Below are 24744 nucleotides of genomic sequence, written 5' to 3' on the forward strand. Positions count from 1 at the left end.
AAGATGTGATAGATTTTGGAGTATGTTCTGTGGGCTAATGAGAAGTATGTGTATTCAGTTTTGGTGAGATGAAATGTTCTGTAGATGTCTGCTAAATGCAAATGTTGGATGGTTAGGTTTAAATCTAAAATTTCTTTGCTCAGCTTCTTATTGGAGGATCTATCTAACACTGCCAAAGGAGTGTTGAAATCTCTGACTGTTATGGAGCTGGAGAAAATCAAGTTGCTCATGTCTGCTGGAGTTTCTTTTATAAATTGAGGCGCATTCTGGTTGGTGCATAAATATTAATAATTGAAATCTCATCATATTGAGTATTACCCTTAACAAATATGAAGTGACCATTCTTATCCTTCCTTACTTTTGTTGGTTTAAAGCCTATTGTGTCTGCAAATAGAATTCCAACACCTGCTTTTTTCTGATTACCATTTGCCTGAAATACGGATGACCATTCTTTTACCCTGAGTCTATAATTATCTTTTCAGGTAAGATGTGACTCTTGTATGCCGCAAATATCTGGCCTGAGTTTTTGTATCCAGTCAGCTAACCTGTGCCTCTTTAGAGGACAGCTTAAGCCATTCACATTAATGAAGAATATTGATAATTTTGGGTATCGAGTTTTTCGAAAGTCCAGTGGACATTTTTAATCCTTTTGCCACTATGGAAGTTGGAATTTGATCAAAAGTTTCTAAGTGAGTTTATTTTTGTGGTAGAGAATTGAGCTGGTCATTATGAAGGATAGGTCTGAGAATATGCTGAAGAGCTGGTTTGGTTATGGCAAATTTCTTCAACATATGAATGTCATTAAAGTATTAATTTCTCCATCATAAATGAAACTCAGTTTAGCTGGATACAGGATCTGGGGTTGAAAGTTATTTTGCTTTAGGAGATTAAAAGTCGATAACCACCCTCTTCTGGCTTGAAAAGTTTCAGCAGAGAGATCTGCAGTCATTCTAATATTCTTCCCTTTGTAGGTAATGGATTTCTTACGTCTGGATGCTTTCAGAATATTCTCCTTCATATTAACTTTAGTGAAGTTAATTATGATATGCCTGAGGATGTCTTATTCAGATTGAGTCATGCTGGGGTTCTGAAACTGTCTACTACTGAATTTCATAATCTCTTGGCATGTCTGGAAAATTCTCTTTCATAATTTCATGGAGAAGGGTATCTGTGCCTTGCGAGGCCACTTCATCACTTTCAGGGATTCCAATGAGGTGGATATTAGCCTTCTTTGAATTATCCCAGAGCTCTCTGAGAGAATGATCCATTTTTGCGCTCCATTTCTCTTCCTCTTTGAGAGTTTGGGAGCATTCAAAAGCTTTGTCTTCAATGTTTCTTCTGCTTGCTCCACTCTTTTACTGAGGGATCCTACTGTATTTTTCAGATCTTTGAGGGCTACAAACTCTTGCTTCAGTGCATCAAAATCTTTGGTGGTTTTGTCTTTAAATTCGTTAAATTCTTGAGACAACTTTTGAATTTCTGCTCGAATTTCTAATTCTGACTTTTGAATTGCTCCTCGAATTTCTAATTCCAAATTTTCCTCCATTCTATTAATCTTTTTTGCCATCCATATCTGAATTCGATTTCTGACATTTAGACCAGCTGTTTAGGAATGGGATCTTCAGTTACATCTGCCATATCTTTCCTTGGGGGGGGTTGATCTATTCTGGTTGTTCATATTACCAGAGTTTTTCTGCTAATTACACCCCATGATTGTTTTACACAGTTTGACTTTTCCCCTGGAGCTTTTTCAAGGACTCACACAGTGCTACGGCCTGCGAAACTGGGGACCTGTTTGGTGTGGTGGGGCTAAGTGGTTCTGTCTTGTTTTCAGCTGGTCTCTATCTGTCCCTAGTGAAACAGTTACTCTGGGATGAAGTCTCAGCTGTGCAGAAATACCAGCAATTAAGTTACCCTGCCACCCACAGGCAACAATTGGGAAAGGAATATCAAACCCTCTTACAACCACACACCCAGGGCACCACTTGAGTAGTCGTTGGGTGATTGGCTCAGTTCAAAAGGTCCAAATCAATTGTCTCAGTCAGCACCTGTCTCAGGTGGGAGAGTTTAAAAGGTCTCTGGCAACTGGATCACAGGGGTTGGTGACAACTCAAATATGACTTTCTTTGGTGCTCCATGAAGTTAGGAGGGCCCACCCAGCAAATAGATTAGTCTGGGAAGGTTGATGCCTCCTTCCACACCTTGCACCTCTGTCACACCCTGTCACTGATAGCCCCCCAGGTCTGTGAACCAGTTGCCTCCAGTTAGCAGATACTCCAGGGGTTTGCACCTGCCTGAATCACAAGGAAATCTATATCTGCTCAGCCAGGCCACTGCTCTCTGCCTCTATCCAGCAGGGGGGGTGAGGCCTGACAACCTCAGGCGCTTGTTTGAGGCTGGGGGGTGTTCACTCAGCTCCAGCCCCGCCCCTGATTGATGTTACTGACAGAACAGAACAACTCTGTGGGAATTTGTTTCTGTCCCTGCTAAATTCCCCTGCAGAAGAGAAGCTGTTTTGAGTTCCCAGAACCTGCACCTCAGGCCCTGTCTTTGCTAACATAGGTTTGTATTCAGTTAGCTGTCAGCTCTAGCCTCCTGCCTTCCTTTGCCTATAGGCTGACGATCCCCTGAGAGCCAGGTGCATCTTACTCTGTAAAGCAGTCCTCTGGGTCAGCCCTGCCCTGGAATTTCCTGGCTCTGCGTGTGCATTTTCTAGTCCCTGCGCTCCATCCAGGCTGGTACCACCTCAGGCAAACCCTTTACTCATGGGGCCTGCATTTCATTCCCAGATCTGTTCCGTGGTGATTGCCACCTGAAAAGATGCCCAGTCTCCTCCAGTTGTCCAGGGAGGCAGGGGGTATGGCTTCAAAATTTCTGGGGTTGAGCCCTGTTCTTGCCAAAAATGGCTGCTACTCTGTGCCTTGAGGCACTGCCACTCCGGCGTGGTTCCCTCTTAGCCGACCGTCCTCTCCTCACTCCTGTGCCACAGAATCAGAACTGACCAGCTGCATTCCAGGCCCTGTCCACACCCCTCGAGAAATCACAAAAGAATCTGGACTCCTGGGGGACAGGCCTCCAGACCTCAGAGTGAGAGTGGAGGGGAGTGCTGGGAGCTCAGAATTTCAGGTAGAGAATATACACAGTTTTATACAGTTTTATGCCTGACAAGAGAATGCCGTGGCACCCTAGGAGGGGAGATAGGTCCAGTTTTTGGAGGGTCTCTCCCATGGAGTGTAGTGGGAGGACCTTTGAACTCTGCTCGTTTGTTTGTGGGGCATTCCGAGCTGTTCTCATGGGGGAGGGAACTCCCATCCACTTGGTGATGGATTTTGTACCTTTTGTTTGTATCCGTGGGGTCGCAGCTCACCTCAGCATGGTTGATGTGCATTCTTCAACCTTCTCTCTTGGTGCAGCTCTAATCCACCAGGTTACTTGCTAAATTTCTGTCCTTTGTCTCTCCTTCTGGACGGGAGCCTCTGCCTCTAAGTCAGCCATGGAGTGCTCCACCTCCCACCTCTCTCTCAGGAGGGAAATTCTGACATATGCTGCAAGATGGACAAAACTTGAGGGCATTATGCTGAGTGAGATACCCTGTCACAAAAAGACAAACACTGTATGATTCCACTTGCATAAGAGACCTAGAGAAGTTCAAATTCATAGAGACAGAAAGTACAATGATGGTAGTCATGGGCTGGGGAAAGTGGAAATGAAGAATTGTTCAATGTGTGCAGCAATTCAGTTTCAAGAGATGAAAAAGTTCTGGAGATTATCTGCACAACAATGCTAATATCCTTAACACTACTGAACTATACACTTAAAATGGTGAAGACAGTAACTTTTGTGTTATATGAATTTATTGCAATAATTTAAAAATGCTGTTAGGAGAAGAGCAGTAGACTCAGAGTGAAAGGGAATGAAATGAAAGAATGAACAGGTAACAGGAGTTTAGTGACATCATGTGTTGTCAGTGATGCACTTGATGACAGCTTTCATAAAAGTTGTGCTCCAAATTAAATTGGCCAGTTTTTGAATGAATGCTCTTGTCAAAGTAAAATGCTGGCAGAGTGAAAACACTGCGTAATCGGGAGTAAATGGGAATTATGTCTGGTTAGAAGTAAAAGGTCTGCGGGGCCAAGTCAGAGAAGGCTAGTATTGGAACTGGCCTCAGTTTAACAAACTCATTAATGACCTAGAAGAAGGAGGAAATTGTCACTGCTAATGAAATTTGCAAAGACGTGTTGGCAGTGCCTTAGACTTTGCCATAAAGGCATAAGCATCACCAGGATGGAGAGAGATTTTTCACTAGGTAGTTAATTGTGTTAAACCAATGACTTCCTGGGATGTGAACACTTGTTCAATTCCAATTCTTGTCTCCAGAACAGAAAGTAAATTCTGAAATGTGATGCACTTCATAAAACTATATGCGTTAGAGGCCACTGGAAGAATAGTGCTTTCCAAGAGCACAATTCTGCTTTTGTCCTTTAGCTCTATGTAGGAGACAATAGAATCTACACATAAGAAAAGATACAAGAAAGAAAAGAGGGTGGGAGAGGTAGGGGAGGTACTGTGTTTCTTTTATGGAGGAAGGTATGGGCAAGGTGCCCACAGAACTTACCAATTCTCAAATACTTATGTGGTTGTTTGTTTCATATGTGTTTTAAACTGTAAGTTCTATGAAGAAAATGGCTATCTATTGATGTTTTGGTTTTCAATGACTGGCATTCAATAAGCATTTGTTTAGACAAAAAGGTGCTGTTGTCTGAATATTTTGCCTCTCCCACCCTCCAAATTGTTGAAATCCTAACCCCCACTTTAATGGTATTAGGAGGTGGGGAATTTGAGAGGTGATTACATCATGAGGGTGGGGCCCTCACAAAAGGGATTAGTGCCTTTATAATAGAGGCCCCCAAGAGATCTCTCACCCCTTCCACCATCTGAGGTTACAGTGAGAAGATGGCTGTCTCTAAGGAAGTGGGTTCTCATCAGACACCAGATCTAATAATGCACTGATCTTTATCAGACTCCAAAAATGTGATAAATAAATTTGTGTATAAGTCATGGTATTTTGACTGTGGTATTTTGCTACAGTGGCCTGATAAAACTAAGACAAAAGGTTGCTTAGAAACTAGTAACACTTGGTAACTAGGATCTAAAGCCAACCCACAAAAGCCCATTTAATTTAAGACCTAAATGTCATCTACACTACTTTCATGAGAGAAGAGGAAGAGCTGAGGTTAATCACAGGGCTACTGGCGCTCATCTGCCTCTTCTTAAAATCAGTTCTGGGACCCAGCTCCCATGGTCCCACTCTGAACAGGTCCCACTTCAGAGTGGCAGGGGCCAGAAGATGGAGGTGGAAGATGGGGGTCTTGTAGCAGTTTTTCCAGCCCCTATTTCTCTCCTTCCTTACCCCAGCGTTGGCAGTGGTGTCAGAAGCTCCATCAGTAGGGTAAAGAGATAGAAGAAAGGAGGGTCATTAATGAGTGCCAAGGAATCAGGTGTACCACCTTGGAAATCAGAGGCCTATCTTCTAAAATTCTTCCTTCTGGGGAACATATGTTGTTTTGTGGTCATCCAGCACTCTTTTGTTCTTTCTAAAACACTCCTGTTATTTCAGGAGAATAATTCACCCTCCTGTGGATAGCTTTGGTGGCATGGCAAATCCAAATGCCTGCCTCCACTTTGAAGCCAGGGAATTAGATCTCTTCTGCCATGGCTGTCATACAATGACACAACAAACATTTATAAATTCTTTCCTGGACTTTGAATCTTGAGTTAGTAATGTAAAGGCATGGAAAAAAAAAAAGACTGGAGGACATTCATCCAGTAATGTTACTCCCACCAAATTGTTCCTGCTGCTTGACCAGGCCTGACTTCTAGTTTCCTGGCCCTTTAGGGGTACCTTGACCATTGCCCATTTTCAAGCCTAGTTCTCTAGGGCTTTTCTCAGTTCTGGGACTCTCTCAATATCATTCCAATAAAATCCTCTTTGTGTAAATTACCAAGGTCAGAGGCTTTGTTTGTAATGCGAGAGTTTGGATGGATTTTTGAGGCCTGATCAAGTAATTCATTGCAGTTTTACATTTTCATTCATTCATTCCAAACACAGCTAAATGAAATTCCATTATGTTGCTGCACTGTGCCAGGTGCTGGGTGTACAAAAACAAACAAGGTTCAAGCCCAAACATAAGAGGACACACTCTGCTTGGGGAAGCAGAGGAACAATTAGAAATTTAAATTTAAGTGGTATAACCCATGGCAGAGAGTCCTGGGAAGATGGTGATCTGAACTCAATTCTCTGCCCTTCAGTCACACTTTGAATCTTTCTGCCTCTTCCAGTTCTAATGACTGCTGGTGCCTATGAGCAGTAGACTTAAGTGAAGAGGTAGGCATATGAAATCTTAGCAAATTTTTCCACAAAGGACTGAACAAGATCATGGGGAAACCAAAGCTGGAGAGCTCCAGAGTGGGATCACAGAGCAAAGATCTTGGTAAGAGCTGGGATCCCTGGGGGAGATTGCCTGGGTTTCTGGCCAGGAAGGATAGAATTAGTAGCATAGAATAAGAGGGTAGGATAAGATAGGATAGGATAAGACTGGAGTTGTTCTTGCCACAAAGGCTGGGAGACCTCAGAAAACTAGGGGGCAAGAAATCATCTTCTAGGACAACTTCTAGGCAACTTGTCAGCTCCCACATGCTTCCCTGGGATATCTAGGGCAGAAGACTAAAGCTTCCACCACTCTCAGGCATGCTACCACATTAAGGACTTAAACAAGAAGACCTAGGGCTCAAGGAGCTGAAATGAATGAGAGTATCTGGCTACCAGAAAGAGAAATAATTATCAGAAGAAAGTGAACACATGCATAGTAAAATGGAGGGGCTGAAGAACAATGCAAAATGTAACTTTGCATAAACTTTATAAGAGAAGAATGATTAGTCTGGCATCAGATTTCTTTACTTAAATGAGATCCTACACCCAGTCAAAATCACTCACCTTTCAGAATGAAAGCAAAATGCATAGGATGATGCCAGTAATCAGAGTTTATCACCCCAATGGTCCAGCTGAGGAAAAGAATTTAGGGAGTATACTCACGTAGAATAGAATGAAGTTGGACTTCTACTTAATACCATAAAAAAAATTAACTGAAAATGTATGATAGACCTAATGGTAAGAGCAAAACTTTAAAATCCTAGAATAAAAATAGGAATCAGTATTCATGATCGTGGGTGAAGGAATGGTTTCTTAGCTTTCTTACACACCAGAATCAGAAGCAATAGATGAAAAAAAAAGCTGGATTTCATCGAAATTAAAAATGTTTGTGCTTCAAAGGACATAGCCAAGAAAGTGGAGAGACAACTCATAGAATGAAAGAAGGTATTTGTAAATCTTGTATTTAAAAAAAGACTTACATCAAAAATGTTTGTCTTTTTTTTTTTTTTAGTATGTACTGTTTTTATTTTTTTTTATTTCAATAGATGTAGAGAGTAGAAGTGCTTTTTGAACAGAGATGAATTTCAAATGCTACAGTCAGGGTCTTCAATCTATCTACCACTAAAATAATGTACGTTGTACCCAATGGGTGGGTAGACTTTTATCCTTCAGTCCCCTCCCATCCCCCTCTTAGTTTTCAGAGTCCATTAAACTGCTTTATGACCATATATAACCTTCCTTTGGCTACCACATATGAGTGAAAATGTAGTATTTCTTTTTCAATTGCTGAAATACTTCATTTGGGATAATGGGTTCCAGATCTGTCCAAGTTGTTGCAAAAGATATTGTTTCATTCTTCTTTTAGTAATACTCTATGGTGTATATATTCCACATTTTATTTATCTATTCATGAGATGATGGGCACTTAGGTTGATGGCATCTCTTTGCAATTGTGATTTGTGCTGCAATAAACATTTGGGTGCAGGTGTCTTTTTTTATAAAATGACTTCCTTTTCTTTGAATTGATAGCTTGCAGTGGGGTGGCACAGCCAAATGGTAGGTCTATTCACAGTTCTTGGAGGAATCTCCATACTGTTTCCCATAGAGTTATACAAGATTACATTCCCATCAGCAGTGTATATGCATTCCTTTTTCACCATCCCATAAGCATGGGATGTTTTTCCATCTCTTTGTGTCATTTAGTATTTCTTCCATGCTGCCATCTACTGTTTTTTGACTATTTAATAACGGACATTTTGACAGAAAAGGTGGTGTCTCATTGGGGTTTTAATTTGCATTTTCCTGATGACTAGTGATGTCAAAAATTATTTCATGTGTTTGTTTGGCCATTTGTCTATCTTCTTTTGAAAAAAAAAATCTGTTCATGTCTTTCACTCAATTTTTGATGAAGTTAGTTGTTTTTTTTCTTGGTGATGTGTTTGAATTCTTCATAGATTTTTGCATGTGTTAGCCCTCTGAAGGATGTACAATTTGTGACTATTTTCTCCCATCCTATAAATTGTCTGTTTTCTCTGTTGATTATTTCCTTTGCTGTGCAGAAACTTATTACCTCAACTGATACTTATATATTTATTTTTGCTGATGTTGTATTTATTTGGGGGGGGGGTCTTAGTCAAAAATTCTATTCCGAAGTCAATGCCCAGAGAGCATTTCCTATGTTTTCTTCTAGAATTTTTATGGTTTCAGGTCTTACATTTAAGTCTTTAAGTCATCTTGAGTTCATTTTTAAATATGGTGAGAAATAGCAATTGAGGTTCATTCTTTTGCATGGAGCTATCTAGTTTCCCCATCACCATTAATTGAATAAAGCCTCCTTTCCCTAGTGTATGTTTTTGTCTACTTTGTTGAAACTCATTTTTCTGTAACTACATAGCTTTATTTCTGGATTTTCTCTCCTGCTCCATTGGTCTATGCATCTGCCTTTATGCTGGAACCATACTGTTTGGGTTACTATAGCCTTGTAGTATAATTTGAAGTCAGGCAATATGATGCCTCCAGATTTGTTCTTTTTGCTTACGACTGTTTTAGCTATTCAGGCTCTTTCTTGGTTTCATATGCAGTTTAAAACTATTTTTTCTAGATATGTGAAAAATTATGTTGATATTTTGATAGGAATAGCATTGAACCTGTAAATAACTTTGGGTAGTGTGTTCATTTTAACAATGTTGATTCATCCAATTCATGAGCATGGGATGTTTTTCCATCTCTTTGTGTCATTTAGTATTTCTTTCATCAGTGTTTTGTAGTTCTCCTTGTAGAGATCTTGTTTAAGCGTATTCCTAGATATTTTATTTTCTTTGCAGCTATTATAAATGTTTTTTTAGTATTTTTTTATTATTATTAAATCATAGCTGTGTACATTAATGTGATCATGGGGCACCATACCCTGGTTTTATAGACCATTTGACACATTTTCATCACACTGGTTAACATAGCCCTCCTGGCATTTGCTCAGTTATTGTGTTAAGACATTTACATTCCACATTAATAAGTTTCACATGTACCCTTGTAAGATGCACCCCAGGTGTAATCCCACCAATCATCCCCCCCTTGGCCCCCTTTCCCTCTCCCTCCCCTCCCTTTCACCATTTCCCCTATTCTTAGGTTATAACTGGGTTATAGCTTTCATGTGAAAGCCATAAATTAGTTTCATGGTAGGGCTGAGTACATTGGATACTTTTTCTTCCATTCTTGAGATACTTTACTAAGAAGAATATGTTCCAGCTCCATCCATGTAAACATGAAACAGGTAAAGTCTCCATCTTTCTTTAAGGCTGTATAATATTCCATGGTGTACATATACCACAGTTTATTAATCCATTCGTAGGTTGATGGGCACTTGGGCTTTTTCCATGAGTTAGCAATTATGAATTGGGTTGCAATAAGCATTCTGGTACAAATATATTTGTTATAATGTGATTTTTGGTCTTCTGTGTATATACCTAGTAGAGGAATTATAGGATTGAATGGCAGATCTATTTTTAGATCTCTAAGTGTTCTCCAAACATCTTTCCAAAAGGAATGTATTAATATTTTTTTACCTTTTTAATTAATAGTAAATCATAGCTGTGTACATTAATGTGATCATGGGGCACCATAAATTGGTTTTATAAACATTTTGACACATTTTCATCACACTGGTTAATATAGCCTTCCTGGCATTTTCTTAGCTATTGTGTTAAGACGATTATATTCTATATTTACTAATTTTCACATGTACCCTTGTAAGATGCACCAAAGGTGCAATCCCACTAACACCCTCCCTCCGCCCATCCTCCCTTCTTCCTCCCTTCCCTCTCCCCATTCCCGATATTCTTATGTTATAACTGGGTTATAGCTTTCATGTTAAAGCCAAAACTTAGTTTCATAGTAGGGCTGAGTACATCGGATACTTTTCTTCCATTCTTGAGATACTTTACAAAGAAGAATATGTTCCAGCTCCATCCATGTAAACATGAACGAGGTAAAATCTCCATCTTTCTTTAAGGCTGCATAATATTCCATGGTGTACATATACCACAATTTATTAATCCATTCGTGGGTCGATGGGCACTTGGACTTTTTCCATGACTTAGCAATTAAGAATTGGGCTGCAATAAACATTCTGGTGCAAATATCTTTGTTGTAATGTGATTTTTGGTCTTCTGGGTATACACCAAGTAGAGGGATGATAGGATTGAATGGTAGGTCTATTTTTAGATCTCTAAGTGTTCAAACATCTTTCCAGAAGGAATGTATTAATTTGCATTTCCACCAGCAGTGCAGAAGTGTTCCCTTTTGTCCACATCCACACCAACATCTCTGGTCTTGAGATTTTGTGATATGGGCTAATCTTACTGGAGTTAGATGGTATCTCAAGGTAGTTTTGATTTGCATTTCTCTGATGATTAAGGATGATGAGCATTTTTTCACATATCTGTAGGCCATGTGCCTGTCTTCTTCAGAGAAGTTTCTTTTCAAGTCCATTGACCTTCCTGCCCTTCCTGGGATCACTTGTTCTTCTCTCGCTTATATGTTTGAGTTCTCTGTGGATTCTGGTTATTAAACCTTTATCAGAGACATAACCTGCAAATATCTTCTCCCATTCCGAGGGCTGTCTGTTCGCTTTACTTACTGTGTTCTTGGCTGTGCAGAAGCTTATTAGTTTGATCAGGTCCCAGTAGTGTATTTTTGAAGCTGCTTCAATTGCCCAGGGAGTCCTCCTCATAAAATAATCGCCCAGACTCATTTTTTCAAGGGTTTTCCCTGCACTCTCTTCTACTATATTTATAGTTTCATGTGTTAAGTTTAAATCTTTAATCCAGAGAGTCTATCTTAGTTAATGGTGAAAGGTATGGGTCCAGTTTCAGTCTTCTACAGGTTGCCAGCCAGTTCACCCAGCACCATTTGTTAAATAAGGAATCTTTTACCCACTGAATGTTTTTAATTGGCTTCTCAAACATCAAATAACAGTAAGTAGCTGGATTTATCTCTTGGTTCTCTATTCTGTATCATACATCTACCTCTCTGTTTTCGTGCCAGTACCATGCTGTTTTGATCACTATCGATTTGTAGTATAGTCTAGGGTCTGGTAGCGTGATTCCTCCTGCTTTGTTTTTATTTCTGAGTAATGTCCTGGCTATTTGAGGTTTTTTCTGATTCCATATAAAATGAAATATTATTTTTTCAAGGTCTTTAAAGTATGAAAATGGAGCTTTGATAGGGATTGCATTAAAATTGTATATTTCTTTGGGTAGTATGGACATTTTAACAATGTTGATTCTTCCCAACCATGAGTATGGTATGTTTTTCCATTTGTTCACATTTTCAGCTTTTTCTTTTCTTAGAGTTTCATGGTTTTCTTTATAGAGATCTTTCACATCCTTTGTTAGATAAACTCCCTGAGTATTTCATCTTCTTTGGCACTACTGTGAATGGAATAGAGTCTTTAACTGTTTTTTCAGCTTGACTATTGTTGGTATATATAAAGGCTACCAATTTATGAATGTTGATTTTGTAACCTGAGACACTGCTGTATTCCTTGATCACTTCTAAGAGTTTTGTAGTACAATCCCTGGTGTTTTCCAGATATACAATCATATCATCTGCGAACAGCGAAAGTTTGATCTCTTCTGACCCTATGGATACCCTTGATCACCTTTTCTTCCCTAATTGCGATGGCTAAAACTTCCATTACAATGTTAAAAAGCAGTGGAGACAATGGGCAACCTTGTCTGGTTCCTGATCTGAGTGGATATGGTTTCGATTTAACTCCATTCAATACGATATTGGCTGTGGGTTTGCTGTAGATGGCCTCTATCAATTTAAAAAATGTCCCTTCTATACCAATTTTCTTAAGTGTTCTGATCATGAAGGGATGCTGGATATTATCAAAAGCTTTTTCTGCATCGATTGAGAGAATCATATGGTCTTTGTTTTTTAATTTGTTTATGTGCTGAATTATACTTATAGATTTACGTATATTGAACCAGCCTTGAGACCCTGGGATAAAACCAACTTGGTCATGATCTATAATTTGTTGATGTGTTGCTCGATTCTGTTTGATAGGATCTTGTTGAATATTTTTGCATCTATATTCATTAGTGATATTGGTCTATAATTTTCTTTTCTTGTTGGGTCTTTTCCTGGTTTAGGGATCAGGGTGATGTTTGTTTCATAGAATATTTTGGGTAGTCTTCCTTTTTTTTCTGCATTTTGGAACAGGTTGAGTAATATAGGTACTAATTCCTCTTTCAAAGTTTGGTAGAATTCTGACATGAAGCCATCTGGTCCTGGGCTTTTATTTTTAGGGAGATTTTGTATGGTTGATGCTATTTCAGAACTTCAAAATTTTCATGTGATTCTGGCTAAGTCTTGGAAGGTGATGTGCTTCCAAGTATTGGTCAATTTCCTTCAGATTTTCATATTTCTGAGAATAAATTTTCTTATAATATTCATTAAAGATTTTTTGAATTTCTGAGGAGTCTGTTATTATTTCATCTTTGTCATTTCTGATTGATGACATTAGAGATTTTACTCTTTTTTTCCTGGTTAGGTTAGCCAAAGGTTTATCTATTTTATTGACCTTTTCAAAAAACCAACATTTTGATTTATTGATCTGTTGTATAATTCTTTTGTTTTCAATTTCGTTTAATTCTGCTCTAATTTTGGTTATTTCTTTTCTTCTACTTGGTTTGGGGTTGGAATGTTCTTCCTTTTCCAGTTGCTTGAGATGTTCCATTAAGTTATTAGCTTTCTCTCTTTCCATTCTCTTGAGGAAGGCTTGCAGTGCTATAAATTTCCCTCTTAGGACTGCCTTTGCAGTATCCTAGCGGTTCTGATAATTCGTGTCTTCATTGTCGTTTTGTTCCAAACATTTGGCAATTTCCTCCTTAATCTCATCTCTGACCCAGCTATCATTCAGCATAAGGTTATTTAACTTCTGTGTTTTTGTATGAGTATGCAGATTCCAGTTGTTACTGAGTTCAACTTTTATTCCATGGTGGTCCGAGAAGATGTAAGGAATAATTTCTATTCCTTTAAATTTACTGAGGTTAGACTTGTGACATAAGATGTGATAGATTTTGGAGTATGTTCTGTGGGCTATTGAGATGCATGTGTCTTCAGTTTTGTTGGGATGAAATGTTCTGTAGATGTCTGCTAAATCCCAATGTTGGATGGTTAGGTTTAAATCTAAAATTTCTTTGCTCAGCTTCTTATTGGAGGATTCATCCAACACTTCCAAAGGAGTGTTGAAATCTCCAACTATTACAGAGTTGGAGGAAATCAAGTTGCTCATGTCTGTTAGAATTTCTCTTATAAATTGAGGTGCATTCTGGTTGGGTGCATAGATGTTAATAATTGAAATATCATCAGATTGAGTATTACCCTTAACAAATATGAAGTGACCATTCTTATCCTTCCTTAGTTTTGTTGGTTTAAAGCTTATTGTATCTGCAAATAGAATTGCAACACCTGCTTTTTTGTGATTACCATGTACCTGAAATATGGACGACCATCCTTTCACCCTGAGTCTATATTTATCTTTTCAGGTAAGATGTGATTCTTGTATGCAGCAAATATCTGAGTTTTTGTATCCAGTCAGCTAACCTGTGCCTCTTTAGAGGACAGTTTAAGCTGTTCACATTAATGGAGAATATTGATAAGTCTGGTAAATTTTTCGGTATTGAGTTTTTTGAATGTCCACTGGACATTTTCAATCCTTTCGCCACTCTGGAAGTTGGAATTTGATCAAAAGTTTCTGAGTGAGTTTACTTTTGTGGTAGAAGATTTGGCTGGTCATTATGCAGGATAGGTCTGAGAATATCTTGAAGAGCTGGTTTGGTTATGGCAAATTTCTTCAACATATGAATGTCATTAAAGTATTTAATTTCTCCATCATAAATGAAACTCAGTTTAGCTGGATACAGCATCCAGGGTTGAAGTTATTTTGCTTTAGGAGATTAAAAGTCAATGACCACCCTCTTCTGACTTGAAACATTTCAGCAGAGAGATCTGCAGTCATTCTAATATTCTTCCCTTTGTAGGTAATGGATTTCTTACATCTGGCTGCTTTCAGAATTTTCTCCTTCATATTAACTATAGTGAAGTTAATTTTGATATGCCTGGGGAATGTCTTATTCAGATTGAGTCGTGCTGGGGTTCTGAATGTGTCTACTATCTAAATTTCAGAATCTCTTGTCATGTCTGGAAAATTCTCTTTCATAATTTCATGGAGAAGGGCCTCTGTGCCTTGAGAGGTCACTTCATCACTTTCAGGAATTCCAGTGAGGTGGATATTAGCCTTCTTTGAATTATCCCAGAGCTCTCTGAGAGAATGATCCATTTTTGCTCTCCATTTCTCTTCCTCTTTGAGAGTTTGGGAGCGTTCTAAAGCTTTGTCTTCAATGTCAGAAATCTTTCTTCTGCTTGCTCCACTCTATTACTGAGGGCTTCTACTGTATTTTTCAGATCTTCGAGGGCTGCAAATTCTTGCTTCAGTGCATCAAAATCTTTGGTGGTTTTGTCTTTAAATTCGTTAAATTCTTGAGACAACTTTTGAATTTCTCCTCGAATTTCTAATTCCAAATTTTCCTTCATTCTATTAATCTTTTTTGCAATCCAAATTCTGAATCCAATTTCTGACATTTCAGCCAGCTGTTTATGAATGGGATCTTCATTTACATCTGCCAGATCTTTCCTTGGGGGGGTTGATCTATTCTGGTTATTCATGTTACCAGAGTTTTTCTGCTGATTCTGTCCCAATATTGTTTTACACTGTTTGATTTTTCCCCTGGAGCTTTTTCAAGGACCTGTACAGTGCTATGGCCTGAGAAACTGGGGTCCTGTTTGGTGCGGTGGGGCTAAGTGTTCTGTCTTGTTTTCAGCTGGTCTCTGTTCGACCCTAGTGAGACAGTTACTCTGGGTTGAACTCTCAGCTGTGGAGAAATACCAGCAATTAAGTCACCCTGCCCCCCACAGGCAACCATTGGAAAAGGAAAATCAAACCTTCCTACAAGCACACACCCAGGGCACCACCTGAATAGTCCTTGGGCAATTGACTCAGTTCAAAAGGTCCAAATCAATTGTCTCAGTCAGCACCTGTCTCAGGTTGGAGAGTTTAAAAGGTCTCTGGCAACTGGATCACGGGGGTCTGGTAACAACTCAAATATGACTTGTTCCAGTGCACTGTGAAGTTAGGAGGATCCACCCAGCAAATAGATCAGTCTGGGAAGGTTGATGCCTCCTTCCCCACCTTGCACCTCTGTCACACCCAGTCACTGATAGCCCCACAGGGCTGTGACCCAGTTGCCTGTAGTGAACAGATAGTCCAGGGGTTTGTAACTGCCTGAATCTTTCTCTTTCATAATTTCTTGGAGAAGGGCCTCTGTGCCTTGAGAGGTCACTTCATCACTTTCAGGAATTCCAATGAGGTGGATATTAGCCTTCTTTGAATTACCCCAGAGCTCTCTGAGAGAATGATCCGTTTTTGCTCTCCATTTCTCTTCCTCTTTGAGAATTTGGGAGCGTTCTAAAGCCTTGTCTTCAATGTCAGAAATCTATTTCTACTCAGCCAGCCCACTGCGCTCTGCCTCTATCTAGCAGGGGGAGGTGAGGCCTGACAACCTCGGGTGCTTGATGGAGGCTGGGGTGTGTATACTCAGTTCCAGCCCCGCCCCTGATTGACGTTACTGGCAGAACAGAATAGAACAACTTTGCGGGAATTTGTTTCCGTCCCTGCCAAATTCCCATGCAGAAGAGAAGCTGTTTTGAGTTCCCAGAGCCTATGCTTCAGGCCCTGTCTTTGCTCCTGCAGGTTTGTATTAGGTTAGCTGTCAGTTCTAGCCATGTCTTCCTTTGTCTATAGGCTGACGATTCCCTGAGGGCCGGGTGCATCTTAGACTCAGTAAAGCAGTCCTCTGGGTCAGCCCCACCCTGGGAACTTCCCGGCTCTGGAACATTTTCCAAAATTGATCATATACTAGGACACAAAACAAACCTCAACAGAATCAAAAGAATTGAAATTTTACCTTGTATCTTCTCAGACCATAAGGCACTTAAGGTGGAACTCAACTCTAACAAAAATGCTCAACCCCACACAAAGGCATGGAAATTAAACAATCTTCTGTTGAATAACAGATGGGTGCAGGAAGAAATAAAACAGGAAATCATTAACTTCCTTGAGCATAACAACAATGAAGATACAAGCTACCAAAACCTGTGGGATACAGCAAAAACAGTCCTGAGAGGAAAATTAATTGCTTTAGATGCCTACATTTGAAAAACGGAAAGAAACTGAATCAACAAACTCACAAGCCATCTTATGAAATTGGAAAAAGAAGAACAATCTAAGCCTAAACTCAGCAGAAAAAAATAAATATCCAAAGTTAAATCACAGATTAATGCAATTGAAAACAAAAGAATCATTCAGAAAATTAATGAAACAAGGAGTTGATTTTTTTTAAAAAAATAAATAAAATAGATAAAACCTTGGCCAGATTAACTAGAAATAGAAAAGCAAAATCTCTAGTAACCTCAATCAGAAATAACAACAGATGCCACAGAGATACAAGAGATTATCTCTGAATACTAAAAGAAACTCTATGCCCAGAAATTTGACTATGTGAAGGAAATGGATCAATATTTGGAATCACACCCTCTCTCTAGACTTACCCAGGAAGAAATAGATCTCCTGAACAGACCAATTTCAAGCACTGAGATCAAAGAAACAAAAAAAAAAATCCCAACAAAAAAATGCCCTGGTCCAGATGGCTTCATACCAGAATTCTACCAAACCTTCAAAGAAGAGCTTATTCCCATATTGCAGAAATTATTCCAAAAAATTGGGGAGTAAGGAATCTTCCCCAACACATTCTATAAAGTAAACATCACCCTGATACCAAAACCAGAAAAAGACCCAACTAAAAAGAACTTCAGACCAATTTCCCTAATGAATATAGATGCAAAAATTCTCAACAAAATCCTAGCCAATAGATTACAGCTTCTCATCAAAAAAGTCATACATCATGATCAAGTAGGTTTCATCCCAGGGATTCAAGGCTGGTTTAACATATGCAAGTCCATAAACATTATTCATTGTATCAACAAAAGCAAAAACAAAGACGGTATGATCCTCTTAATACATGCATAAATATCATTCCGTAAAATCCACCATTCTTTTCTAATTAGAACACTGAAGAGTACAGGCATATGTGGCACATTTATTAAACTGATCAAAACTGTCTATGACAAACCCACAGTTAATATTTTATTGAACAGACAAAAACTGACCTCCCTTTTGATTCTGCAATCCTATTACTGGGCATCTACCCAGAAGGAAGAAAATCCTTTTGCCACAAGGACACTTGCACTATACTGTTTATCACAGCTCAATTTACAAGTGCCAATATGTGGAAAAAGCCTAAATGCCCACCAACCCAGGAATGGATTAACAAACTGTGGTATATGTATACCATGGAATACTACTCAGCCATTAAAAAGATGGAAACTTTACATCCTTTGTATTAACCTGGGTGAAAGTAGAACACATTATTCTTAGTAAAGCATCACAAGAATACAGAAACGTGAATCCTATGTACTCAATTTTGATATGAGGACAATTCATGAACTATTACATGGTGGGGGTGGGGGAAAGGAAGAACAGGAGAGAGAGAAGGAGGGGGTGGGGGAAAGGAAGAGCAGAGAGTGGGAAGAAGGGAGGGGGTTGGGAGAAGGAAGAGCAGAGAGAGGAAAGGGAGAAAGCGGATGGGGGTCCCTGTGTGTGACACACCTTTTGGGGGCAAGACATAAGTATAAGAGGGACTTTACCTAACAAATGCATTCAGTGTAACCTGGTTTCTTGTACCATCAATGAATCCCCAAAAATAAAAATAATCTACAACTCAGAGAGCTTGCATTAACCACATCCATGTTAATATAATTTAGTCAAAAGTCTAATTGGAATGATTCTGTGTGCTCTTAAAAATTTATGGATTGAAATATATATGGCTTTGTTATTTTACATACTTTGTCAAGATTGATATAGTGAATATCTCTCTTGTACTTGATTAATTGTGTGAAAAGTTGCAAAATGTAAGGTTGGCTTAGAATCTTTTACATGTTAAAATAAAGAGATTTAAGAGAAAAAACTTGTTTTTCAAAGCATACCATCAAAAAAATGATAACCCAGTTCAGGGAATGGGAGACAATATTGGCAAATCACATATCCAACAAAGGACTTTTATCTAGAATGCATAATGACTCCTACAACTCAATTTTTAAAAAGATGAATAACTCAACTAAAAAATGGGCAAAGCATTTGAATAAACATTTCTCTAAAGAAGGTATATAACTAGCCAGTAAGGCCATGAAAGGATCTTCAACAAAACTCGCCATCAGGAAAACACAAATCAAAACCACAATGAGATACCACTTCATACCCACCAGGATATCTATAATCAAAAGACAGATATAAATCCAAGCTGGGTATTATGTGGAGAAATCAGAACCCTCATACACTGCTGGAAGGAAGATAAAATGATGCAGCCACTTTGGAAAACAATCTGGTATTTTTTAAACTAATTACACATACAACTAGTATATGATCCAACAATTCCACTCCTAGGTATGTACCCAAAAGAATTAAAACCATAAACTTAAATACATGTACAACATGTTCATAGAAGCACTGTGCATAATAGTCAAGAGGTAAAAGTAGGCAAATATCCATCAATGGGTAAATGGATGTGCTATATATTGTATAGATATAATTGAATATTATTCTTCCATAAAAAGGACTAATGTTCTGATGCATATGGTACCATGAATGAACCTTGAAAGCATTATGTTAAATAAAATAAACCAGCATACTAACCCCAAATAGAAAAAAAAAAAGCCAGCCACAAAAGACAACATATTTTGTGATTTCATTTACATGAAGTGTCCAGAATAGGTAAATCTGTGGGGATAGAAAGTCAGTTAGTGTTTTCTTGGAGCTAGAAAGTTGGGGATAAACGGGAAGTGACTACTATTAGGAATGAGATTTCTTTGTAGAATGATATAAATACAAATGATCTAAAATTGGTTGCAATGTTGGTTTTTCAACCCTGTGAATATCCTAAAAACCATTGACTTGATTTTCTTAGAAATACAATTCCCAGTACATAAAGATATAAATTCAAGGATATTTATCACATCATTATTTATATTAACATATTAATTAACAATTAGAATTAACACTATAGAAACAAAGTGACTGTCCACACACCTATAAGGGAATGTTCAGATTAACGTAATACATCCACACCATAAAATATGATACAGCTACTAAAAAGCATAAATTCATGCCATGACAATTGTCTTGAAGGGATTTCTGTGGGTTATTATGACTGAAAAGGTAAACTGCATAACTATGTGTATACTATGATCCGATTTTTGTAAAATAAACAATGATCAAAACATGCTTACTATGCACATATTTGTATATATACATGAATGGTATATGATCATCTGAGCATAAAGAGAAATGTAGAAAGATGCCTCAGGAATGGGTGGGTCATTGGAGTTGTGAGAGAAAATAATATTGGATGGCTTTTCCAATCACATGCCAGTTCAGGGAAGTTGGCCATATGTCTGATACTCAAGCTTAACACTGAAATTTTTAAAGCTCCTAAAATTTAAAATCAGTATAATCCTATGCAAACTCCATGGGATTCTGTCTCTACCACTTACTAGTTGTGTTACCTTGGTCACGTGACTTAATCTCTCCGTGCTTTACCTTCCTTATCTGAAAGGGAGCTGATGATAGTACTTTCTTCATTGGTTTGTAAGAACTGAAAATGCTAATATGCATAGCATATGGTGCTATTTGTTATATATCATCATTATTTGTATGGCTAGTTCTTTGCTGCGTATTTTGTCCAAAAGCACAACCTGTACCTGTTTAGTAAGTTCAGAGATGGCTATTTTTCTTCTCATTAACTGTTTCTTCCTCTTCTCCCCATCTTATTTCCATAAAAGAAGGAAATTTGCTCCTGGCTGGTTCTGTGGCCACTCAGAAGTCATGGCAACCCAGAACAGAGAAGCTTCAGGCAATGCCGAGTGATAATATAAATGGACCTAGCAGATTAGAAATATGGACAACACATAATGAAATATGATTTATCTTGGGAGGAAAATGCAATCTAGTTTATCTAGCAAGAAATCATTCAATATATAGTCAACCTGGAAGGGAAGCAATGTGCATGGAGGCAGAGTTAAGGAACAGAGAGAGAAAAGGGCACTGGCAGAAATGTGGCCAGAGTGAGGTGCCAGCTGATAAATAGCTCCTCATCCCATGAACTGGTATTTCGTTTTGTTTTGTTGCTTGACTTAGATTTTCCAACTCTAACAGAGGCCAGTGGTCAAGCAGTTGATGTAATTGTAAACCAAAAATATTTTTGTCTGCTGTATGAGTCATATTTTGGCAGTTTTAACAACCAAATTCAGATAGTCTGAACCTCTGCTAGGCACTCCACCCTCATGACAAGCACGTATGCCAAATCTACAAAGGAAGCAAGTCTCGGTCTCACTGCATAGGCACAGCCGCGGCCTCCAAAGCTATTGTCTAAAACCATCCTCTGGCCCAGAACTGGTGTCATGGGTGCATCTCTAAACTGACTGCAGCTGGTGCCTGCCTCTCTTCTCCTGGCAGGCCAGGTCACCTCCGAAGGCTTTGGCTCTATTGACAGGGGCAGTGGACTCTTTGTATCATAATTAAGATATAAGGCTTTAATATAAAAATGATCAATAAAGAAGCAATCCTACTTGAAATACCTGCCCATCTTAATTGGTTTATAACTAATATCAATAGTGAAAACAAGGAGATTCAAAGCATAATCAGCCCATGAGATAAGGCTGTGGGGACCAGGGAAGCAGTGGGTCCAGCAGATGTCAGGATCTGAGCAGGGGCCTCCCTGATTACAGCTTTACCACATTCCCCTAGGGACACTGAATCTCAGGGGAGGCAGATCATTGGTCTGGAAACCTAGAGATCTCAGGAGCCAGGAGGCACCTGGGAGAGACTAGAAGAGACCTGTGGGAACCGGGAGAGCTCCTGCTTCCTGAATATGACAGAGAGCTGTCCCTGAGAACTGGGTTTACCTTCAGTGCAGGTCACTATGTTCCCTCGGTTCTCCTCACAAACATCTCTTGCATCTGTCCCCAGCTCTTCAACAGCACTGATTATCCCTTAGTTCAATTCTCCATTGTTCAAGCCCCCAACCCACTCTCACTCCCTCTCTGCCTCCAAGTCTGCTACCCCTTAACACCTCTCCACATTCACTCATATTAGTCCTGGGTTTTGCCCCTTTAGTAATGAAATTTATGTACCTAAAGTGATATATATAAAGCACAAATCCAATTATGTCAGTTCCTCATCCCCCAATCTTAAAAGCACCTAGGTCATGGATTCAACAAAACTTCCCTATGCACAGAAGCATCTCAGGCACTGTGCTAAGCACTGAGAATTTGATGATGAAAATAGGTAAAGAAGCCATACCCTCCTGAAGCTTAGAATCCCTTGGGAGAAAAGACAACCAAACATTACACAAAAGACAATAAATAAGTGCTGTGAAGGGTGGTGCCTGTGGCTCAATGGGTAGGGCGCCAGCCCCATATACCAAGGTTGGCAGATTCAAACCCGGCCCCAGCCAAACTGCAACAAAAAAATAGCTGAGCGTTGTGGTGGGGGTCTGTAGTCCCAGCTACTCAGGAGGCTGAGGCAACAGAATTGCCTAAGCCCAGGAATTGGAGGTTTCTGTGAGCTGTGTGATGCCATGGCCCTCTACCAAGGGTGATAAAGTGAGACTCTGTCTCTACAAAAAATAATAATAATAATAATAAGTGCTGTGAAGAAGAGGAGCTGTGGTAACCTCTATGGGGGGCTCGGCCCACCCTGAGAGGCCAAGAGAACACGTTCCCATAGACACAACATGTAGGAAGAGATCTGAAAGATGAGTAGGAACCAACTGGGCCAGGGGTTCTTGCAACCTGTCAATAGGCCAAGGACATTATTTCAAGTGTCACAATCAATATCTTTTGAAATGGAATAGTAGGCTTGACTACAACCCGGCAGAAGAGAAGATAACAGAACAGGAGAGAAAAGAATAGTGAATAGATCAGAATGTATTGAAGGTGAGTAAGGGTTAGTAGCATTTCATGAGATGTTTGTAAAGAATTGAAAGAAAAAATGTGTTTCTTACTGTGGGTTGCGCACTAGACAGAGGGAGAAGCAGTGAGAATAAAAGCTCATCCCAGAAAGGAAACAGCAAAGGCTCAGCAGTGAGAGGAAACATGGGATGTTTAGCTTCGTTTTAAGTTGAGAGAGAATCCACTCATCAACCATTCAGCAAACACTTGTTTAGTTCTTTAATCAAAGCAGCAGACACCACGGAAGTCACAGAGAAGAGCCAGGCACAGTTCCCTGCCTTGATAAGCTTACACACCATCAGGAGAGACAGACTAGTACAAAAATATAGATCAGACTAAATCTGAAAAATATGCAGGCATGTATCAAATATAACAAGGATATAAAATGTGAGGAAGTTACTTCCAGCTAGGGAAAATCTCAGAGCTCTTCATGAAAGAGGAGGGTTTTTCCTGAGGCTTAGAAGGATGGGTAGGAATTCAACAAGTGAAAGGGTTGTGGGTAGGAGTCTGGGGGACACACAGAAAAATATTCCAGATGAGGAAAAGTGGGGGTAAAGGCACAGGTACGTAGAATGAGTCTAGGAGAGAGAGAGATTCACGGCAAGTAACAGAAGGCCAGCTCACGCAGGGCTTCACCTGCCTGGCTAAAGAATTTTAGACTTGACTTTACAAGTAAAAAATAAAGAATGAAGATGTCTGGGCAAAGGAGTAACATACCTGTTGCTGCACCTTATTAGCAAGATTCCTCTGGCAGCAACATGTCATAGAATTATAGGAAGTGTTGGTAAAGAGAACAACTAGGAGGAAATTGTAAAATCCCAAGTGACAGTGACTCAAACTTTGGGCAGGGCTAGGGTAGTGAGGATGCAAAGGAGAAAGGGCATGTGTAGGCCCATCAGCCGGCGGTGGGCACGAGGCCTCGGGGGATGACAGCTTCTTGGGAGGATCAAAGGGGATCTGTTCCTGCAGCCTCTCACTGTGACAACTCAGGCAAGTCCTCTAGCCTTCTCTGCCTTGTTTTGTTTTTTTTTTTCCCTCTGTGAGTCAGGAAATATAATTCTGATGTCTGATACAGTCAGCAGAGACTGGGGAAAATAAAGTGTATTCAACCACATAAAGTGTTTACAACTCACCAGAGTAAAGGTGCCCTAAATCTACAACAATCTTAGCCATCTCCAAAAGAAAGCCAATTATTTTAGAGTAACAGGATGGATGGGGGGTATTTTTCAGTCCTTACATCCTTCTTATTGTTGAGATGCCTCAATTTCCTTTTTAGGAAAATGTTTCCTTTTTGAGGTTGAAAACTGAAAGAGCTGAGGACCATCACAGACTAATTTAAACATCTTGGCAGGAAAGCTTCCATAACTAATGGTATCATCCACACTCCTTGGAAATCGTAGTGGCTGTCCCCATGTGGCACAGCACATTAATAAGGGGGTTCACTGTCAAAATCTGCTGATTTCCTCTATCTCTACAGATGATGGACTCTCGATTAACTAAAATCTAGTAGACCTCAATGCCCATTAGGGAAGCAAACAGAGCCCACTTGTCTACCTGCCATATCCTCACCACCCAACACAAACAGTCGTTGAATGAATGAGCCACCTACAGCATTTCCCCCAGTGAGTACAGAGTATACGCTTCCCACCAGCAGGATGTCAAAATTATTTCAATCAGACCTCTCTAATAACATAAGGGAAAATGTTCAGTTGGCCCAAGCAAACCTTTCTCTAGAGGAAAAAAATTATACATTTGAATATGTATATATTTCTAAAAATTCTGAACTTTATATTCTGCACTCTAACTTCTTTCTGGTACATTCTAATTTTTCTTAAGGCTCTGTGCACATATAACATGCTATGCAGAAAGGCGGTGTGATCTGCAACATGATTGGGGTCAGGACTCTTGGTTATAAGTGACAAAAATCTTATTCAAACTGCCTCATATAATAGAGAAGGATGAGCACAGGCTTGTCTTCAGGCATCACTGAATCCACGTACACAAACAACGTTGGCAGGATTTTGCCTCTGTCCGTCTCTTGGTTCTGCTTTCCTCTGTGTTGACTTCATTCTCAACTTCATTGTCTTCATTCTCTCATTTTTCAGACAGACCAGAAGCTCTAGGCT

This window comes from Nycticebus coucang, chromosome 10 (genome assembly GCF_027406575.1).
Source record: "Nycticebus coucang isolate mNycCou1 chromosome 10, mNycCou1.pri, whole genome shotgun sequence".
In the NCBI taxonomy this organism is placed as follows: Eukaryota; Metazoa; Chordata; class Mammalia; order Primates; family Lorisidae; genus Nycticebus; species Nycticebus coucang.